Here is a 17,829-nt window from a genome sequence, read left to right as displayed (position 1 = left end):
TTGATTTATTTAATTTGTATCCCGCTTTATTATTTTTACAAATAACTCAAGGCAGCGAACATATCCAACATACCTTCCTCCTCCTATTTTCTTCATGACAATAACCTGGCGAGGTGGGCTGAGGGAGAGTGATTGGCCCATAGTTACCCAGCCTGATTTCATGCTTAAGGCAGGATTACAACTCACATCTTCTGTTTTCTACCCGGATGGCTAGCACTTTAACCATTAGAACAAACTGACTGTATACCATATAAATGATAACCTGGTAAATGGCACATCTGCCTATAATAAGAGAGTATGACACAGTGATTAGAATGCAGTATTGCAGGCTAACTCTGCATTCCACTGCCAGGGCTCAAGTTTCATTCAACCTTCTGTGGTCTGTAAAATGAAGATCCAACTGTTGGACGCAATATGCTGACATTTGTAAACCATTTAGAGCAGGCATGTCAAACTGCTGGCCTGTGGGCCAGATACGTCATGCCAAAACTGCGCCCATCCCATTGCCAGCAATGGGAAAAAAGTCCCAATACGTCACACAACCGTTACATGACGTCGCGGGTTTGACATGCCTGATTTAGAGAGTGGTATATAAATCCAATTGCTATTGCTATTCCTAAGTAAAAAAAATCTGAGTTTATGAGTTATAATGAAATCTATGCAAAGCTAAGTGGACCTATAAGTGTTAAGAAAGACATTGATTGTGAAGTGGCTCAGATTTGCTAAAATGTGTTATGTAGACAATTGCTGGAATTTATGTAGACAATTGCTAGAATTCTGTGCACCAGGGTGGCATCCATGCTAGGTGATGCTTAGAACACATCTGTGGAACAATTGTATTACAGATAATTTAAATTCTGCTGATTCAAGAGCATCTGCCATTGAAGCATAAATAAATCTAGAAGTAAACTAAATTTTACCTGAAGATATTCCTTGAGAAAGTTCTCGGTTATAGACTTCTGTTTATATCCTTGCCAAGTGAATACACAAATTTGGGGAAAGGGTGAAGTTGGCATTATGACAATAAGGCATAAGGTAAGCCTGGCAGATCTCATTTGATTGTTTATCATTGATTGCTTATCATTTGATTGTTCATCATACAAAGCACTAGAGTTTTAGAGTACAGTTTAAAATGATTTGCCAGCAAGTAATGGTCTTGGATATATCGCTTAATAAATAGAAAGGATAACGTTCGTTAAATCTGCTAAGCTATTACTTGAGTGCTCCACTGTTAGTGATAGTATATATATTTACTAAATATACAGTAGATTAAAAACAATTTCTGAAAAAAAGTATCGCCTGATAAATTAAGAACGTTCAGGTTGCTTCAGTATTGAATCAGCCCTGCTATATATCTATAAATGTATGTATGCCCTTCTCTATTAATAGGAGTGAATTCTGCATTTTCTATGCAGATGTTTCAAACCAATTAAAGAATCACTGTTGGTGAAAGACTACAAAGCGCTTGCCCTTTAAAACAGTGTTGGGAAGTTGCTAATTGCTCTAAAGCAGCTTCCACTGGAGTGTGGAGCCAAAGAACAGATAACAATGAAATGTATTAGTTGCTTTTGTCACAACATAAAAGGCTGGGTGAGGGATTGGATTCTTTTTAAGAGGAAAAGAACTCAGTAGCTTTTTCACTCCCCTTCCAACTTGTTTTCTATAGTTCAAGAATCTCAAGATACAGCAAAACAATTTGGCAGCCTGAGCGGTCCCACAGTTTGACAACATGTCACGTGGCATGGTGTTGCCCTGACGAATAGTGTGCTAGTAGCCTTTTAAAGATTGCCATTTAGGAGTTGCACCGTTCTGTATGCTGAGAACATTTTAATGGGAACATGGAGAAAACAAACACAGATGGTGGCAATTGTATTATTTTTTCCTCTTAGAGAATAATCAACACTTGTAAATAACATAGTGAGGTAACAATAAGACTACTTTGTCTCAAGTTCTGTTTTTGAGTATTTACTTAAAAAAACACAAAAAACAATAAATCCAAATAAAACGAGGAATAAATAAAAAGCCAGTGCAATTACTTAGTAACTGTAATTTGAATAAATATCTTTTCAATTGTTCTGAAGAATCTGAATCTGTCATCAGAGGAGGAATCACTTACAAGGCGTCTGTTCAGTTTGTATTAGTTTCTTATCTTTGTATCTTCTTATCTTTCATAAAATTAATTTTAACAAAGATACTAAATTGATATTCATAGTGTTATATTACTTTAGGTATTGTGTGGGAGTGAAGGGGAAAAATGGAATTTTTCTCTGTGTTAGGCAAAACATCTACCATCTTGCCTGGAGAAATATGCCAGGCCTTTGGTAAGGGCAACATATAAGAAAAAGGAACTGAGTTGTGAGCAAAGAACACGAGTGCTAATTTTGAGGGTAAAATATGAGCAAAAAAACCCAGCACCTCTGCAAACTGAAAGAAGCATTCATTGAAAACTCTTGAATTGAATTGGGCCACATTTAAAAGAATGGTGTGAATTTGAAGGTTTAAATATCAACATCTCAACACAAACACCACTTGTTGGAGTTTTCTGATGCCTGCAGCGGACAAGGTGTTGGAAGCCTTTTCCCACCCTCAAATTGTACCTCTCTTCATAAGACTTACGTTTTTTTCCCCCCTTCCTGCAAAAGCTAGTTCTGGTTTCCTCATTATCCTCTTTGTTCAGTAACACAATAAAAATGGTAGAGAAACAAAACACCCCATAAGATCAATGTTGTCATGAAACAGAGAGACCAGAAAGAAAAGTTGGTTGAAAGAAGAGATGTATTTGTTCAAGGGCAAGGTGTTGTTCAATCACAGGCAATTCAGCTCTAGAAAGATGTCCAGTCTGTCTGTATTACTTTCTTAAGGGAATGATGGGGAATGAGTGACACTTTAATGAATGTCATCATTCTCATGAACACTGCTAGATAAGATTTCTGTTTGGGCATAGACAAAAGTACTCTTTTCAGTTTGTAAAATATGTAAAAGGTTCAAATTGCCAAATCAGAAAGTAAACAAGAGTCATTTGATGAGCTGACATTTGTCAAGAAATATTGTACAGATGAAAAAAATAATAGAATGAACCTGGTGCAAAAAAACCAGATGACCCATTTTGGAAATATGGACATTACATAAATGTGTTGGCTTTCTAGTAGCAGGACAAGAAGCAAGAGATGTAAACTAATCAAGGAGAGAAGCAACCTAGAACTAGGAGAAATTTCCTGACAGTTAGAACAATTAATTAGTGGAACAATTTGCCTCCAGAAGTTGTGAATGCTCCAACACTGGAAATTTTTAAGAAGACATTGGACAACCATTTGTCTGAAATGGTATAGGGTTTCCTGCCTAAGCAGAGGGTTGGACTAGAACACCTCCAAGGTCCCTTCCAACTCTGTTATTACGTTAGTACAATTTTCTATGTTTCTACTTGGCACAATGACATTGATGGAACGGATTTTGTCTATTGAGAATAATACCTGGACAGATGAAAGAATCAAATGGAACTGGAAAGTTTAAAATCATGGCTGATTTTGGTGGATAATTATAATAATAAATATAGAAAAACATATATGTCCTTAAAAAACATATATGTTAACAATTTGTTCTAAATGAAAGCACTTGCCAGGAACATCATTTAGACCAGTCCCTTCTAGAATCTTAAGGACCTGTGAAATCTGATTACGTCATTGTTGAGTTGATTTTTTTGAGTTGATTTTTTTAGGGTGTGGGGGGGGAGATATAATTTTTTGCCTGCTACACTTGGGAATGTAATGTATAGAACAACATGAATAAATATACAAATTAATGTGTCATACTTTTTTACCCTTAAAAATATGGAGAGGTGAGGTCTGCTTCAAGCTGCTTTGGAAAGACTAGGAAATAGAAATGCTGCTGTGTGGATCTGCCCTTCAGAAACTTTAAACATATTAATGCAACATTGATAAAGATATGTCTGGAAAGCAGAAAGAGAGTTGGATGGTGCAATCTAGCAATTAAGCTATGCACAAATTGTATAATGCAAACTAGTTTTGCGGGTTGTTACAAAAGACTCTGTTGCTGAACTTATTTCTGTATTGAATTTATCATTATTATAGTAGTTTTAATTACTATACTGTGGATGAATCAAGCATACTGCCTTGTTGTGCAGCACCAAGAGACTGATAAATCATAAAAATTAGATGAATAAATAAATGAGTTTATGCTTTTCAAAGGCCATGTAAAGACATTGCCATGTTAAATGGCCTAGTTATCATAGCTTTCAATCAAAGAATTTTGAAGAGACACTTTAGTTCCCAGAATAGTTTAGGTGAAACTCCTAATTTTAGCTTAATCGGCGGAGAGAAATGTGGTACTTACAAGCGTTACCAATGCATCTGTGAATTCTTCCAGCAGGAATCCTTATTATATTAATTAAAAACACTGTTAAGGTACTTTGCTGAAAAACAAAATGCCAAATCCTAGCACCTTCTTTATTTACAAAAAATATGAATGGCTTTCTTAGATAATAAAATCTTAGATTATTTCTGCTAACACTTTATTTGGATGTGTGACTAAAGAAACGAGAAAGGTGACCAGGGGTTGCAGGGAATTTGCCTTACCACCACTTGTCTTTAGATAATTAGATATTTTTGACTCACCATATGTACTTCTAAAGAAATCATTTTGTGAGAAAATGCATCCTTTAATTTCACTAATAATAAACCATGTTACAGGACTTTGGATATTACTGGTATACCCAGTTACTGAAGATTAAAGGCTGTGCTTCTCTTAATAAAAAAAAAATCGTCTTAGTTCTGTTTCTTTAGTTACACTCCAGCTTCTGCAGGTGATCTAGTTCAGAATAAGACACTCTAAAATTTATGTGCAATTAATATATATCATTTATATCCCGTTTTTTTTAATTTATAGAGCTCTCAGATCAAACTCATATGAATGCAATTGAAAACGAATGGAGTTGTTTTACTCTTGTTCCTGGTACACTTATTCAGTTCATTAGGTGCTACAGGAAAGAGCAAAATAAATTGACCTGCTTCTGAAGATAAACTTTGTCTTGTACCTGATTGTTTGCCTTATCAGTGAGCTGACAAATATAGAATAACAAAGTCTCTTGGGTGTGTGTTAACAATGGTTCCCATGTACCGTCTGCTCTGCATTACAGCATTACAGTAATGCCCATTAGTATGAGCAACAGATGGGGGCAATGAAACATGAGAGGAGGCAGGTTGAGTGATGTGACACAAGTCCAGTCAGAGACAGAATGGGTGCTACCCCAAGACTCTGCTGTGGCAAGTGGAGACTTAGCCAATGGGATCTTTAAGGCTACTGGTCAGATGACCCAGTCTTTGGAGGTCCTGGGACCCTAGTACTGACTGAGCTTCATTGTAAACAATTTTCTAGAAGATGCTAGCAGGCAACTGTTCAGCTTACTGGGAGTTGCCTTGGGAATCCCACACCAATGTCTGTCTTGTCTTCCATGTTATTTAATAACCACAGGGAACCTCAGTTTAATGGATCTTAATACAATAGACCTTGTTACAAGGGCTTTCTGGGGAAATTCATGCATAAAGATGTCCTTATTCAAAGGAGGTAAAATGTATCAATGGCATAATTTACCCTGCAAATAATATGGCATTTGTGTAATGATTATGCATAATTTATTGTTATTTTTGCAAAAGTTCCGTGTGCTACTTTGGATTTCACTTATTTTGCTCCATTGTCACAAGCATAGTTTTAAGTAATAACAATATGATCATTTTATCTCCTTATCTCCAATTTTCTGTTTTCCTTGTTTCGTTCCATGGTCATTTTGTAGAATTCTTTTTTTCTCCCTTCTTGCCCTCTTAAGATTCTTTTTAATTTCTGCATGGCTGCAAACTATGAAATTCCTCTGAGCATGTGAAAATCTACCTTATTTCTCAGAGGATCTATTATGTTGCTTTTATGCTGGCTTTCATCACTTGATTTCATTATTAAAAGGACTTTTACCCACGGCACTCTCACACACACGTATTCTGAGCCCTTAATTTGATACTGGTCATCAATTTGCCTAAGAGGAAAGTTCTTTGCTTAAAAAAATGTCTAAATTCATCAACTGCATTAATTTGCTGTCTCAAATTGCCCTTTATTATCCCAACAACAACAAGCAATGAAGAGAAAAAAATGCTTTCATGTTCTATCTCCTGACGTTGACGATTCCAACATCTGAACGAATGCCTTTAATACCAGCTGTAAATGCAACACATGAAAATGAAAAGCAATGCTCCGTGGATCACTGACTTGGAGCCATCTTCATATTTAGGCATGAATGAAGAGAAATTACTCCTAAGTGAATCCACTTAGGGGTTCCTCATGCAAGTATGTTGTACCAGCAGACATGTTACTATCGAATGCTTCCCTGAACTCAGTTGGCAATACAAATTTCAGTTCTCTCCTTAAAATTTGAGAAATATAAAGTACTGAAAATGCTGATGGTTTCAATCGTTTTCTGTGTTTCTAATAATTTTAATACAGGATGAATGAAGTAATATATTTGGCTTCTTTTCTATTTTCATTTTTATAAGTATATTGCTTTTTAAAATTTGCACCAGTTCCATGTTTGACTGTGTTTCATATTAGAGAAGGACAGGTTTTGTTGCCATGCTGCATGAAGAAAATAATAAGTGCTATGTCTACCTTAATTTTCTGCTCTCCATTTTCATACTTTCATCCTAAATGACAATTGTGAACTTAAATTTGAGTATATTAGCGTATCACCCCCCCCCCCAAATTAGTTCTGGTTACTCTTTCCCATACCTGCTGTGTTTATTTTTTTTCCCTATGTATATTAAGATGATAGTAAAAATGAATAGCACCAAAAATAGTTTTTTTTTTAAAAAAAATCTATTTCTCTCTATATAGTGAAGTGGTGTCGCCTAGGTTGAGCCACTGAGATTTTTATTAAAATTGAAACCTGACTATTGATTTATTTAAAGTTCCGGGAGTTTTTAATGTTGAAATCCATTGCCTGTCTGTCTGATCATGATGATGTGTATTGCAGCTCCTCTTTGTAAATACATATATCTGAGTTAGGGTCAGTGGCAGAAGCCATCCTACATTAACTTAACACAGCCATTGTAAGAGCTTCCCACCTTTACCAGACCCCCAGTCAGAGTAGAAGAGCTGTAGATATTTGAGCTGAATAGCAGCACACTTGTTAGATATTACTTTGATTTTGCTTTTATGTAGGGTGGTGGTAGAGGTGGTAAGAATAAGATTCTTCGCCAAGCAAATGAAATGGCCAGCATGGAGCTTGTAATGTTATGAACAATGGTGGGAAACCTCTCTCTCCTCCCCTCCTCTCTCTCTTTCTCCCTCCCCCTCTCTCACACACACAAACACCCAATATACTGTATAACAGCTGTTTCCCTATTCTGACAACTCAGAGCAGTATTGCCACTGAAGTTTTTTTTTTCTTTTTGCCAAATTCCACACTGATGAGGAAATGAATCAAAATGAATTGGGGAAATGAATACTTGAGTAAAGTCATTTCTTCCCTATGCAGACTTGCTCAGCCTCCAGTTTTGGAGGGAAAAAAATCTCTTGACAGTAGCTCATAGATAAGCTTAGGCCAGAGATGCACCATCAGTAGAATGATAATACATATCCTTGTGTTGAAAGATAACCTCACTTAGCAGTTTTATGTAAACATTCAATAGGAGCAGGGAGAGAGTTGAACTCCGTGGCACCACACAAAGCATGGGCTGGACATCACACCTACCAATTCAAACAAACTGGCCTCAGAAGGAGAACCATATTGCCTCCCATTCCCCTTAGCCTGTCCAGAAGAATATCATAACCAATAGTAGTGAAAGCTTCTGAGAGATCAAGGAGCGCCAGGATAGATACACTACCCCATCCTAATCCCCCCCCCCCGGTCATCTACAAGTGCATTGATGTGTCTATGTTATACTTCAGCCTGAATCCCACCTATAGACCACAAATTTAGTTGCTGCTTTGCTGTTTTAGCAGAGGTGTGCCTGCTCTGCCTGTCATATTCATAAACACTTACACTGCTCTGGCTTTACTTGGCTAAGTTAGGATGTATTGAACAAGGGGGAGCTTGGGAAATAAAAGGATAGTCTGATTTAATTTGCTTTGATTTATGAACTGATAGCAAAAGGCTCTTTCTATAACTACAGCTTGAAGTGAAATTATTGCAGCTTGTTCCTGCTGTTTGCAAATCTATTCCTATTCCCTCTTGGATCATGAAGGATTTCCTTGACGCATTTACGCTCCTTAATGGTATAGTGAAGCTGAAGTCTTTTCTTGCACTCTGTGGTTTTGCTCTCAGTGGGTATGTCTATACTTACCGTGGAGCATAATCAAATGCTTCTTAAGTGTATATATTTACTGATGTTTTGTCCTTTATATCGTACTATGGACTGTAGTGCTGATGCCAAGATGCCTCACATTACAGAGTGAATAGGAGGCCTCATGATGGAATAATCCATCATACAACAGAAATTAAAAAAAAAACCTTCTTGTGGAAGCCATCAAATAGAAAGTAAAATGCTAGATTGTAAGTTTCTTTCCTATAAGCATCTACCTTTGTATGTGGGGGCGGATTTTTTTCCTTTCTTTTCAGAAACAATGCTTTTATTTATGTTAAGTATTTTTAGAAGCTTTTAAGCCAGACACAGCCAGGAGCAAGAGAAGATTCAAGGATATAATTGCCACATTAGGATGAACATAGGCTGCTTTGTTACAGATATACTGCTCTGTAACATGCACACCGATTACATGGTTAAGGCAGCACTAAAGGGGAAAAGGTCCCCAGAGATTGTACAGTTATGCCTGCACAGACCGTTCTGCATGTCAGCCTGTTAGATGTTAGTGAGAGGCATTCAACAAGGACATCTGAAATAGGTCATCATTTACGTCAAGAGTTGATAACACTTTTTGAAGTAATGAGAGCAAGTTTGGATGTCACTAAAGGAATGTCATTTTAATTTTTTTAAGAACACTAACAGCTCTGTGCAGAGCTCAGAAGTATTCTTGTAATTCAAGATGTTTTGTTTTCCAGGATACCTCCTTCTCATTTAATTTTGTTAACAAGTCTTAATAATATGTTAGGAGAAGATAGATGGCTGGGTGAATATATATGAACAGGGGGGAAGTAACCCCTGAGTGCCATGTGCCTACCTATAATAGTCAGCACTCTTATAGGATTAAAGAATCTAATATGAAAGAGAATTGACTTATATGAGTTCTATCACTGTGAATAGTTAGTTCTGTAGATCAGAGGTCACCAACCTTTTTCAGTTGGCGGACGGGAGGAAAAGGGAGGGGGAAGCATTTTACAGGCGTGTGTGTGCGTGCGTGCACATGGGGTTGAAAGCATGCACGTGTTGCAAACGGCAGGGCTAGCACCCGTGTGAACTAGCCTTGCCCTGTTCTTGCATGGCGCAGCACCTTGTTTCTGCACCCTGTGGCGCAATGGTGGCCATTTTTGCGTCTTGCAGAGTGGCGGCAGTCTGTTTTTGTGTCCTGTAGTGCGGCGGCACCATATTTTTGTGCCCTGTGGTGCATCATCTGTTTTTGCACCTTGCATTGTCGTGGCCCGTTTTTGCATCCCATAGTGCGGCGGTCCCCCATTTTTGTGCCCCATAGTGCAGTGGTGCCCTGTTTCCATGCCCCACAGCATGTCAGTGTCCATTTTTGCACCTTGTAGCACGATAGTGGACCATTTTTGTGCTACATGATATGGCAGTGCCCCATTTCCACGCCCCACAGCGCAGCAGTGTCCATTTTCATGCCTCGCAGTACGATGGCAGCCTGTTTTCATACCCCACAGTGCGGCGGTGCCCTATTTTCATGCCTTTGGCATAGTGACATCCTGTTTTTTGCACCCAAGGTGCGGTAGTGTCCCATTTTCATGTCCTGAGGCGCAGAGATAGCCCGTTTTTGCGCCCTAGGGCACGTTTTCCTGTTTTTGCACCCCGTGGCTGCAGCAATAGCATAAGTGAGGGGTTGTGCATGCACATGCTCACGCACTAGCCAGTCTGTCCCATGGCCTGGTGGTCAGCAGGCCATGGCCTACTACTGGGCCATGGCCCACAGGTTGGGGACCCTTGCTGTAGACGAGTGTCATCAAATAAAACTGAAATAAATTTAGCTTTTTTGTTTTTTTAAATTGAGATATACTGCCTCAGTGTTCCCACCAAAGCCAGGAAGAAGCTGAAAAGAGCAGAAAGCCAAGGATGAGAAATTTTTCTCTTGCCACACCTATGATCTTTTTGTAGCTGACTGATGGCAGCCACTTTCTAGTTTCTGAAGTCTTAAAGTAGGGCTGTTCAGCACTTTAGAATTGATCTCCAAAAAGTGCTTTGGGACCATGGGAGAGTAGCCCGCAGAAGGCAGTTAGAGAAGATGCAGTTGCTTTAAGTTGTTATAGATAGGAGCTATGTTCATGGTCATCTGGTGTGATCAAAGGCACTTTTTGAGGATCAAACATGTAGCATTGTACAGCCGCAGTATAAAAAGCAGGATGTAAGCTTCGTGGAAGTGGCTAAATTTTGGTTAGACAGGCCATTTTAAGATCCTGCAGTTCATCATATAACTCTTAGCCTCAAGGAAAAGATAAAGTTAACATCCTTCTTTAACTTCTTTTCAGCCGTCATCCTATACATGCGATTACCATTGTACTCCATGGGACTTCTGGGTAGACTCCTATAGAACTATGCAGTGAGGCATTCTATTTTTGTCAAGCAAAGCAGGAAGAGAACCAGCAAAGCAGAGATGGAGAAAGCAGACATAGGTGCGTTAATGTTGTCCCAAGGGAAAGACACACACACTTTCTTTTTATCACAGTGGGAGAAGGAGGAGATAAAGCCAGGAAAAAATGAAGGTGACAAAAATATCCCCTTTACTTTGCATATTTTAAAAGATGTGCTGTGCAGGAAAAACAGAGTGATCCAAAGAAGATTAAGGGCTCTCATTTTACCTCCTCAGGGTGCCCGCTTACCAGTGGTAAGCTCGTGATGTGCTGATGTCATCCTCTCAAAGCAAAGTACTTCTGAAGGCTCAGAATTCCTCAGATTTTTTTTTACTATCTGAGGGAAAAAAGAGAGGCAGGTGGGGGAAACGTTTGAAATGAAAGAAGAAATGTTAAGATGTCTATGTTTTACCAAAAGCTTTTGTAGAAGGTTATTAACTTAAAATGAAGCTACATTTATTGTAAGTTCTCCTCCCCTCTCTTTTTTCTTTTTTCCTGAGGAGAACACTTGCTGAGATTGTCTCAGCCAACAAGGGCCTCTGGAAAGGTGTCCAAATTTAGGGCTTTTCTTGCTGCATGCACACTAGTTTCTAAAACTCTTTCCAAAGAAGGTGAAATGTACCCTTTGGTTGCTGATGACATTCAAAAGCCTAAGTATAATTATACACAGGAAGCCCAGAGTGAATTCTACTTTTAATAAGCACACTAAATAAACTTTTGGTAATGAAGACTTTTCTGCCTCTCAAATAGGAATTGTCTCCAGGAAATGAAAGCCAAACTTTTCCAGTATTGGAGGAGAAGAGCTGATGTAGGGTGTTAAGAGACCCACGTCTGACAATATGGAAGTTGCCAATCCTCTCAACACTTGAGTAGTTTCCTCAAGTGTCAGATGCTTGGAGGTGGGACCAAGAGATTAGAGAATAAAACTGTGTGGGATGCAGCATCCTTGGAAGAAATGTGCTGCCATCCACATAATCACTTTCGTCTACATGGAATGGGAAAGGACAACATCTTACTTTTTGATCAGGCCACAAGTTCCTGTGGGTGAAAAATATGAAAAACAAAATGGCACCATTATGTATTAATGCACAGAAATCCATTGGTGCTTATGAAACAGGAAATGAAAATGAATTCATTACCCATTTAATAGCAGCAGCCAGAGACCAGGAGCATTAAGAATCCTGTAACCTACCATTGGGAGATGAGCACAGGGCTGGTAGGCAAGAGGAAATTATTTTGTAGATCTAAGAGTGGTCTGCTTTCTATTTGTTTCTATTTGTGCGTGCGTATACCTGTGTCCCTATAACATGAACATGTATTAATTTTTTAATTATTACATTTACAACTATCCTTATTTGTGGGAGTTTATTGCAGCGTTCATGGGATTTCTCCGTTATTTTATAATTTTATGCAGTAAGTTGTCTCTCAAAGAGAATTAAAAAAAAATGGTGCCTAGTCAGTCACTGAGCTCTGTAGCTGAGGGGCAACTTAAGCCTGCTTCTCTGTCATCGTAATCTAACATTTTAATGACTACCGTATATTCCAGCGTATAAGACGACTTTTGAGAGCGTCGAAACAGCCTCTGAACTCAGGGTTCATCTTATACGCCGAGTCGTCTTATACGCCGGAATAGTATAAGGTAGTTTCTGGCATATAAGATGACTTTCTAGGCATAAGACTCAGCGTCGATCGTCTTATACGCCGGAAATAACATTTCCGGCATATAAGATGACTTTCTAGGTATGCGACTCAGCGTCGATTGTCTTATATGCAGGAAATACCAGTAGTTTCTGGCGTATAAGATGACTTTCTAGGCATGCGACTCGGCATTGAGGGTCTTGTGACTCGGCGTCGATCATCTTGCAACCTGGCGTCGAATTAGGGGGTCGTCTTATATGCCGGGTCGCCCTATACGCCGGAATATACGGTACATCTCATTAGTTGATATAATAACTTTGTTGTGGGAACTTTGGCTACCATTTTCAAAATAGTTGAAATGAACTCTTATTAAACTTGAGGAACTGATTACTCAGTATGCCTGTATATGATTCCATTGCATGTTTGCCTGGAGAACAAGGTTCAGCAAAACGAAAATAGCAATAGCCCTTAGATTTATATATTTCTCCTTGGTACTTTACAACATTCTCTAAGTAGTTTTTAGAGTCAGCATATTGAGTCTTCATTTTACTAATCTCAGAAGGATGGAAGGCTGAGTCAACCTTGAGCCGATCAAGATTGAACTCCTGACTGTCGGCAGAGTTAGCCTGCAATACTGCATTCTAACCAGTGTGCCAACACAGCTCTTGCTAACATCAAGCCAGAATAGTTTACACAACATATATTTAGCTCATATTAACTTAATAGGAAGCACATTTGGCCTTTTCTCTATAAGTCATGTGTTCTCCTAAGGCACATCTGCATACAATACCGACTTTTTTTTTCCAGGTGGGAAAAAATAAGTCAAGTTAATTAGTATACAGTAGATATTTATTGTTAAGCAAGAGTGCTTGTTCCCTCCTGCCGGGACTGGAGTTAAACAGGGTGATTGATAAATTGTTATATTCGCACAGTGTCATCCAGTGATATAATCATGTCTTTTGTAAATATTTAGTCAAGAGAGCCATCCAGCTGTTCCCAGCTAGGTTTAATCTTTTGTCAGCCAGTGCTGATTTATGTCTTATACTCCTTAAGTATATTCCAGATCCTGAATCAGATCTTGTTTTTTATGAACCTCTAAATAGCTAAAATAATAGCAAGAGAGATAGTTGCAGTGAAAAAAAATTGTTTTGGTGGATATCCAAAATAAGAGTGAAAGGAAAGGAGGGATCGGTTGGTATTTGTACCATTGAAATGTTTAATACCAACACTCCATGCAAATGTAGCTGAATACCTCATTTGGAAAAGAGGCTTGTTTGCATTCATTTATTATCATAGACCGTATAAAATGTATCCAAAGATTAGAAATACATTTAAAAATATAGAGAATCAAATAAATTATGTGCATAAATTCACACAGTAAAATATCAGAACAGTGATAAAGAATAAAGAATGAACTGAAATTAGAGTTATCATTTATAGGTATGCTGGCTGGTCTGTATAGAGTTTAAACCCTTTTGTTTCTAATGGCAGTTGTAATGAAACAGAACAATTTTCTTAGAAGTTTCTATGAAAATATCAGTTACATGTTGTCTGGTGGACTTTTAGTTTAGCACCTTTATTTTCACAACTAGACCAAATGATGCAATGAACCTACTAAAATAGTAAACTGTGGACTAGGTATCAGTATAACAAATGCCTTAATCTGATGCTTCACTAGAAGATCTTTGCAATAAAACAGGATTAGTTTGGACCATGTCATTCAGTCTTTGATTAGCATATAGAGATCGCTTCTTGTTGAGATCTCTTGTTGTTGCCTTTGTTGACCTGAAGGAAGGATTTGTAATAATCTTGAGAGAAAAACAGTGCTACTTCATATATATACTTTTCTGAAAGAGATTTCCAGCTAAGTTAATTGAGATAGTATAGATCAGTGGTGGTGAACCTATGGCACGGGTGCCAGAGGCGGCACTCAGAGCCCTCTCTGTGAGCACGTGTGCCATTGCCCCAGTCCTAGGCCTTCAGCTGGGTTTTATAAAGCCTTTTCGCTTTAGGCCTCCACCGCCGTGTGCAAAAAAAAAAAAAAGGTTCAGTCAATTTCAACTTCTTGTGGGAAAAAAAAGATCTTGCAAAGTTGGAACTGATTGATTGAACTTTTTAGTCCCACCCAGTCTGCCGTTACCACTGCAGCCACGCCCACCCAATGGGCCACGCCCACCCAATGGGCCATGCCCACCCAATGGGCCACACCCAGCCAATGGGCCACACCCAGCCAACACTCGATGATGCGTAAGTGGGTTTGGGTTGCAGTTTGGGCACTCAGTCTCTAAAAGGTTCGCCATCACTGGTATAGATAACTGTTTTGTTCGGTTTATTTTGTGTAGACTCAGTGCTTTTTTTCTAAAAAAAAAAAAAAAAAAGGTGCCGGAACTTATACACGTCATACAACCCGCCTGGCCTATCCTACAAAGTTCCATCCAAAAAGGTGCCAGAACTCCGTTCTGGGTGTTCTATGAGAAAAAAAGTCCTGTGTAGACTTACAGACTAATCTAAAACAGATTAGTCTAATCTAATCTAAAGTATTGATTTGCACCTCAAATTAATACATCAATCTACTTCAGTGGAGTTTATGTTCTTGACCAATAATCCAGAAGAAGACTTATTTGTCATAATTAAAACAAACTCAGTCTGACAAAAAAAGGTGCTCAACATGGACATAAAGTTATATGAATTAGGAACTGTAGTTTAAGAAACTGAAATGAGAAACGCATCCTTAGAATGATCTGTCTTCCTGCTAGTTGCTCCAAGTATGTTGGATTTCAACAAACTTTAGCTTTCAGTGAGCACATTGTTAGACTATGTTACGGAAGATGAAGTTGAAGACAATTTTAGGATGCCAGGTTGGGGATGTTTGCTTTCTTCAATTTACCTCCACCAGGAAGTTTTGATTCTTAGGAATACCTTCTAACATTACCAGTGGAAGACCTCAAAAAAGAGTAAAATCTTGATTTACATTCTACAAATACATTTGTATTTCAGGGAGATAATGATGAGTCATTGTCAGAAAAATTCACCTTGGTAGATTGAAGCCCAGAATTCTTACTTTATACGGTGCAGAAACAAGTCTATCATTTTTGGTACAATTCAGTTTCCAGGCTTCCTTTGCTCTTTTAACAATTTTTCACTTTTCTTGACTGTCTAGTGAGCTGAAGCCTATAAATGTTGCCAAATTTTATTTTTCAAGGAACATCCATATTTCATCACATAAAGTGAACACATTGGAATAGTATTGGAAAAAAAACTGAGCAATATCTTAATCTAACTCACACTGACAATAGGTATGTTCTGATTGCTACGTTTGTTTGCATTTTGCCTTTATTTAAGTCAGCAGAAAAGTATAATTGAATCTGTATTGCCGCCATGGCTGAGCCTCAGTAGCAAAGCCAACAAAGCTGTTGTTCTTATAGATTTAATGTTTCTGGGTCGTAATGGGTAATTTCCCTTCCATTCTACCAATATTAAAAACAATTCCTCTCAATAATCTAGGGTAGTGTACAGTATGGTAAAGTAGGGTGGGGTGGGGGACTCCAGATGTGTGCCTGGATGGAAGATTTAGCCACATTTCAAGTTGTCAGAATGAATATAAGTCACTTGGTCCACTGTCAATGAAAAAAATCCTAACTGATAGGTTGGTGAGATATAACACTATAGAGCAGGAATGTCAAACTGCTGGCCTGCAGGCCGGTTTCATCATATGGAAGCCGCGCCCACCCGATTGCCGCAATGGGAAAAAAAGTCACGATGCATCGCGACATATTACATGATGTGGCGAGTTTGACACCCCTGCTATAGAGTATGAAATAGAGGGGAGAGAGATTGTGATTGCAGGGACATTAATCAGTCTAGTGTTAACCTGTCTCTTAACCCTAACCTTGCAACACTCTGTGGTTCTATATTTTGGCATCCAATTAATTGGGATATTTTTGTTTGTTTGGTTTTGACATAGGAACGTAAATGTTCTGGACCTGTTCCTTTATAAGAAAGAAAAAGCATGACCCACTAGTCAGAATAGAGATCACAGATACTTCAGGAGAACTGATCCCTGCATCACACCATGTTCCTCTTACACTGACTGGTCAGCCAGAAATAGACACACAAATATATAAACATAGATGGATATTAAACATGGAATCTTCTGGATGATTGATAGTGCCATGTAATCTCCCACTTCCCAAATAAATGTGAACTTTAATTTTTCAGATGTTCAGTAATTGCATTTAAAGATGGAGCCTGCAACTGTCAGCATCTGGAAATAGCCATTGAACAGACAAAATGGCACTGAAGTAGTCCAAATGGCATTCCACTTCCTGCCCAATAAGGAATAAATGTAGTAGAACAGTTATGTGACACTCCTTCTTTGTCTGGCAAAAAAACCCCCCAAACCCTATATTCCTTTGGGACATAACCAATGCTACATTTATTTTCCAATTTAAATCAATTGGTAGTTTTCCTTTCTTTTCTAAAAGACATAGCTTTTGGTAATTTAAGATTTTTGTACTTATATTTAAAAGCAGGTGCACTAGTCTTCCAGGACACTAGTCTTCCAGACCTGTGTATGTAAGGAGCTCTCATAATACATAGCTGTCAACCACATTGTCAGCCCCAGACCAGGAAATCAACTCCACCAGAAAGCTAAAACTACTTTTTATTAAGATTGGCAATGATAACAGAATCTTGGAGGTCTGATTTTTCGATATCCTCTCCCCCCTTCTTATGGTCCAGTGAGTTAGAGAAATATCTGCTTCAGCAACTTCCAAATGTTATCTTGCTACCTTAAGCAGCCAAAAGAGCCTATGCACATCCCCGCCTTTGACCATGTCATTTCCAGCATCATCACCAAGGTTGCTGTTGTTCCTCCTCTTCTCTACCATAAGATATGTGTCAAGAACAGAGGGAAAACTTATTAACAGCAAATAACCTAAAGAATATTTAGCCTGTCTCTGCAGAGGGCTTTTGATAAAGAAAAGGTGACTTCATGTCACCTTTAAAAAAAAATTCTCTTTCTTTTCCAGCCATTATCAAGGTGCCTTTAAATGGGATATAAAGATGAAGCCAAAATGTTCAAATAAATCGAATTGGAGAGTGCTTAGGATGCATATAGTTTGAAATAAACTACAGCTCCTATTCCTAAGTATCTTTAGAATAGTATTTTTATCAAAAATAGGAAGAGCCATCCTCTTTTTCTTTCCATATTATTTAATGTAGCAGGTAAACACAACTTTATATTGTTGTGCTGGCAACGGTAGGAACAATTGTGATTAGGAAAAGGACTGAAGCAAGTTTCAAAATGCTTCTGTATGAGTCTGTAGAATGCTGCATTTAGAGTACTAAATTCTATTTCGAGAAAGATATCATTAAACTAAAAAAACATAGAAAACAGACAACCAAGTGAAGAAAGATTTATGAAATATAAACTAGAGTATGAA

The sequence above is a fragment of the Crotalus tigris genome, unplaced genomic scaffold, assembly GCF_016545835.1.
Source record: "Crotalus tigris isolate CLP2741 ecotype Arizona unplaced genomic scaffold, ASM1654583v1 scf7180000019007.31208882:3723066, whole genome shotgun sequence".
Taxonomy (NCBI): domain Eukaryota; kingdom Metazoa; phylum Chordata; class Lepidosauria; order Squamata; family Viperidae; genus Crotalus; species Crotalus tigris.
The sequence above is the reverse complement of the archived record's forward strand: the minus strand, read 5'-3'. Positions refer to the sequence as shown.